This window comes from Nothoprocta perdicaria, unplaced genomic scaffold (assembly GCF_003342845.1).
Source record: "Nothoprocta perdicaria isolate Ctin4 unplaced genomic scaffold, notPer1 scaffold_38, whole genome shotgun sequence".
Classification (NCBI taxonomy): domain Eukaryota; kingdom Metazoa; phylum Chordata; class Aves; order Tinamiformes; family Tinamidae; genus Nothoprocta; species Nothoprocta perdicaria.
Genome location: NW_020455621.1, coordinates 344,514 through 349,202, shown reverse-complemented (window position 1 = coordinate 349,202; position 4,689 = coordinate 344,514). Strand labels below are relative to the sequence as shown.

General features: G+C 40.2%; 1 protein-coding gene across 1 annotated transcript in view; it reads left to right on the top strand.

Moving 5' to 3' along the window:
• Window positions 1–4,689, top strand: part of ARID4B (AT-rich interaction domain 4B) — a 63,124-nt gene that overhangs the window by 46,313 nt on the left and 12,122 nt on the right. The gene's annotated exons all lie outside the window — the stretch shown is intronic.

The following is a 4,689-nucleotide window of genomic DNA, read 5'->3' as shown; positions in this document are numbered from 1 at the left end:
AGGGACCTTTCGATCCACATTCCCTTATTATTTGGGGGGCAATTCTGCAGCTAATATGGCTTATTTTACAAGGATGATTTTTGTTGACTTTTTTTTTTTTTTTTTTCCCCTCCCTCCTCCAATTCTGTTGTTAATAAATATGTAGATTGATATCAGGAACACTTCTTTCTGTGACTAGTTATATATACCTTTTTAAAGCATTTTTCGCAGTCATTTGAGAGGCAGGAGTTGTTTGGTGTTTCTGGCAGCAGGACTAGCATTTTGTACTCTTACCTGGGGATGCAAAAAGAGCCCTCTGGAGGGTGCTGACAGATGAAGATTCTTCACCAAAGGAAGATATCAGTAATTGAGATTTGGCTTTGGCAATACATGTGGACTCTGCAAACAGTGGGACCAATTTTATTTAATTCAGGTTAAGTGATTTAAAGTTTTGAATTTGACAGCGAGTTTAGACATGTCTGAGTTAAGGCAGCACCTAAGCACTTCAACATTTTAACGCAGTGAAGATGAATCTTGTATGAGGTATGCATTGGCTTTGAGTCACTCCCAATATAGAAAAATAGCTGCTTTACTTGGGTAGGTAGTAGTTCCTTTCTCTTTCAACTGTTCATTTTCACTACGTTCCTCCCTTCCACCCTGTGTTTATCAGGAACAGGAGCTGTAATGTTAGGTTATGGAGCCTGCTGGGCTCATAATCCCAGACTTTCGTAATTCTGTCATCCTCCTAACCTTAAAGTCAGCTTTTGTGTTTCTGCTTTAGGTCAGTATATCATGTAGTGATCTGTTCTTTAAGCCCGTAAGTCTGATCAGGAATCCTAAAAAAGAAAGTACTATATCATGAGATAACTTAAGTACTGGTGTGGGATTCAGAATGCATGTGTGCACTGGAATACTCGGAATTATGTAGCTTTGCTACTTTTTTATTATTATTAACTCTTTAGGACTAATGATGCTAACTACTGTGAAACGTCTTTTTTTATAGTAACTAGAAAATACTGAAGTAGATTGAGTTCCAAAGCRCTGTGCATTTGCACACTTTATCATGAAAGACTCATTAGCTCCTGTGGTTCAAGTGATAAGTGTTTCTGGTAAAGGAMAAGAACTGTGATGTGGGAGAGAGTCTGCCTTGTAATGAAAAGGAATGGTAATATTTCCCTTACTAGAAAAAAAATGTTTATGTTATCATATGTTAACCAGAAACCTCTCTAGAGAGGAATTATATTTTTTCCTTCCAACTGACTCAGTTGCATTCTGAATTTGGTATGCTGTAKCTAAAACTTCCCTGGGAGCTACAATGCCAGATATTTCTGTCATAATTTTACTTTTCAGCTGCTAGGGTTTTAAGGAAAAGCTTGCTAAGGTAAATTTTTTTTTTCTGCAGTACATTGCCAGGAACTAGAATCTGAGGATGAATATTCAGGATTTAATGTAATTTTTTTTCCTTCAGAAACCTGAATGAGGAAAAATACTAGGTTTTATCTCATCATGTTGATCATTAACAGTCTGCAAGCTCTGTGCTTAACAGTCAGCCTCTGAAACTAAAGGAACTTAGGTAATCAAGTTTCAGGTGCTTTGAGTAATGGAGGAAGAGTTATGAAAAATCAGGGTCATCTTCTACTATTCCAGTACTAGATTAAGTTCAGAATTCTCCACAGTCTGCATCCTTGGAGAAAGATCCGAACATGGAAGAACTAGAGCCTGCCAAAACCTGGAATTTTCTTTTTTGCTCATGTGTTAGACATATTTATTGTTTCGTATCTGCCAGTAAGCAAGTGTGGAAGCTAAGGGCTTGGCAGAACATGGTGCTGGGAGTATAAACAAGCCAAGTCTTCCGGTTTCGTGTRTTTCTTCTGATTAGACCTGAGGAACTGTTCCACTTTCTTTTGCTTTATGAACAGACTGTCTAAAGGACCATTAGTTATGAAGTGAGAAGGACTTTCATTTTACCTTTCTAATCAGGTGCAGTCTTGTAAAGGAGAGAGTACTCACTCTCGTCTGTGATTCAGATGCTGCTTGAAACCTGGTGTGCTCTCCAGATTGCAGGGCACTTCTGCACGGTGCTGTAGAGCAGTGCCACTTGTTTAGGTTGTTGGATGTGTGTCTTCTTGTGGGGTCTGTTTGGGCATGGAACTGCAGAGATTGATAGATTAGGCAAGCTCTRTGTACCTGGGAGTGGTGACGCTGGCCATACAAAGGTATCACGGAAACCTCGAACCTCTGAAGATACCAGAGCTGCTGGAAGATGTGGCTGCTGCACTGGGTACAGGCAGGAAAGGAGCAGGATGTACTGGGCTGAGCAGCTGTGACTCTTGGATACATAGATCTTCAGTTTATGTTTCTTAAGAGGAGTTGTGACTACAGCTGAATGTGTGTGTATGAATATACACCAACCCATTAAGACCTCTGTGCATGTAGAGATGGTCTGTGCTTCTGCTTTTTCTCTCTGTCACTTCAGTAAGCCCCGCAGCCGTAGTCACCGTCAGCTGAACTGGCAGTGCGGTTACCCTGCCAGCACGTGCCGAGTACAGGCTTGGTCCGCATGTGTGGGGATTGCCGAGTTGTGGGAAATGCAGAACATCGGTGAATACTTGAGTCTTATCGCATCATAACTGAGATAGAAAGGATACCAAGAATAAGTGCTTTTCTATGTGAATATGTCCTGTTCTTCTGCTCTTCTCTTAAGTGTATTGAGGTCTAAGGAAATCCTCTTGTGTTTTTCTAAACTGCAAAGTCCATTTGGCATTCTGCAGTATTCCTGCATCAAGAATCCCTATGCTTGAAAACAGGGATTTGATTTGAAGACAGGTCACTTGAAATAGATTATCAGGAGTTCCCAAATACATGATTTTTTCCTACCAAATCCAATGCCTCCTTTTAAAATAGCAGATAGCATTCAGTCCATCTAGAYGTTCTTTGTGCTTTATGTAAAAATGGACACCAACTTTACGTTCCAGGCATTTAAAATCCAGAGGTGCTGGAATCCGTTCATTCTCTGCTGGGATCACAGGCACCTGAGGACACCACCCTGGTCTTTGGGGAATAGCTGTGATCTGGGCAGAAGTGCAGCTTTTGCTAACCTTACTCCAGAGTGAGCATCAGGCAGGCCGGCTCTTTCATGTTCTTCATTCCAATGGCGCGAGGTAACGGGAAGCTCAGGGTGGGAGTCTTGCAGATCTCCACTGCTTCTCCAGAAGCGGGCATCATCTGCAGCCTGGTGAGACCAGCAGCTGCTCTTGGGCTGCGTTTCTGAGATTCCCCCCATCTTCCCTCGCTTGTCCCTTTTGCAGCAAGTTCGTGGCTGCCGCCTGTCGCTCGTGTGCATCGGGCTGGTGGTTGGGAGGCTCTGGCTTCAGGCTGTGMGAGTCCTTCTCCTTTCTAAAGGTAACCCTGCATAAAGGCAGGGTGCTGCAGGCTGCACACTTCGTGRCCTGGCAGCCCTGGCGTATGTCCATGAATCTCTTCTAGCACCGAAGAGATCCCAGCAAGTGTTAGGGAGAAATCTGAGCCTCTCCCCATTAACCTAGTTAGAGTACAATAAAAGCCATCTGCAGCAACACAGCTACCTTTTCATGGTGTTGGAGTCTGCCCAGTTAGTTAAATATAAGACTTTTCTGGTCAGTTGGTTGTTGTAGCATGGGATGGGGGGGGAATTATTATGGAAAACTGAATTTTTGAGAGACTCTTGCTGGACTGAGGAGATCACTTTGACTCCTCTTGTCTGTGTTGCATTCTGAGGTGTGAATTTTATACTGTGTTATTGTATGAATGTGAGTTAGTAAAACTCAGTATTTGGCTTCAGGAATCTGGCGTATAGATCTTTCCTTAGAGTATTAAACAGGTTGAGAGCTTAGAGGTGTGGTTTTGTGTGTGTGTTGTTTGTTTTGCTTGTTTTATTTTTTTTTCTTTGAACAATTTTATATTTATTAGTTAGTGTTATAGATACAATTAGTAGTAATTGTGAAGAAGCAGAATTAGGAAGATGTCAGCAGCCCCTCTTTTAAAAACCTGGTGCCTTAAGTCCATCTTTGAAGGCTAGCGTGGTCATGAGGACCATTAGCTCTAATCTCACGTGATTACCTAATGAGTTCACAATTTATATGTGCCTGCATGTTGAAGCACAAGCTAGTGCATGCTGATTTTTAACACACCTGCTTCCTATTCAGGCAGTTATTTAAATTCAGCAAATTATACTTATTTAAAGAAAAATAATTGATTCTTGAGTTTTTCAGAAATACACAGTGAATTTAGTAAGTACAGTTTCATAGTTAAAGGATATTCCTACTAAAAATGTAACTCTGGGATATATTAAATTAAAACTAATTTTAAGTGGGAAATGGTCACTTTTCAAAATGTTAGTGACTCAAAAAATCCCTTTACAGACAGTTGAACGGGAATTTCTTTCTGGTTAACTAGTCCCATTTTATATTACTTTTTTTTAAAATAAAAAGTATTGATCATGTTTTAAAGTGTATGTACAAAATATACATCCATACAGAATTACCTTTCTGATAATCTGTTTTATGTATGTGGATTTAATCCAGACTGGCACAAGTCAAAGCTAATGATTTCTATCAATTACGAAAACTTTGTCCTATATATTTAAGCATATGAAGAATTGAACATTAGCCTATAACTTCTCATACTGGAAAGTATATTAATTACTTTAATTTCCAGTCCTAATTTTGCATG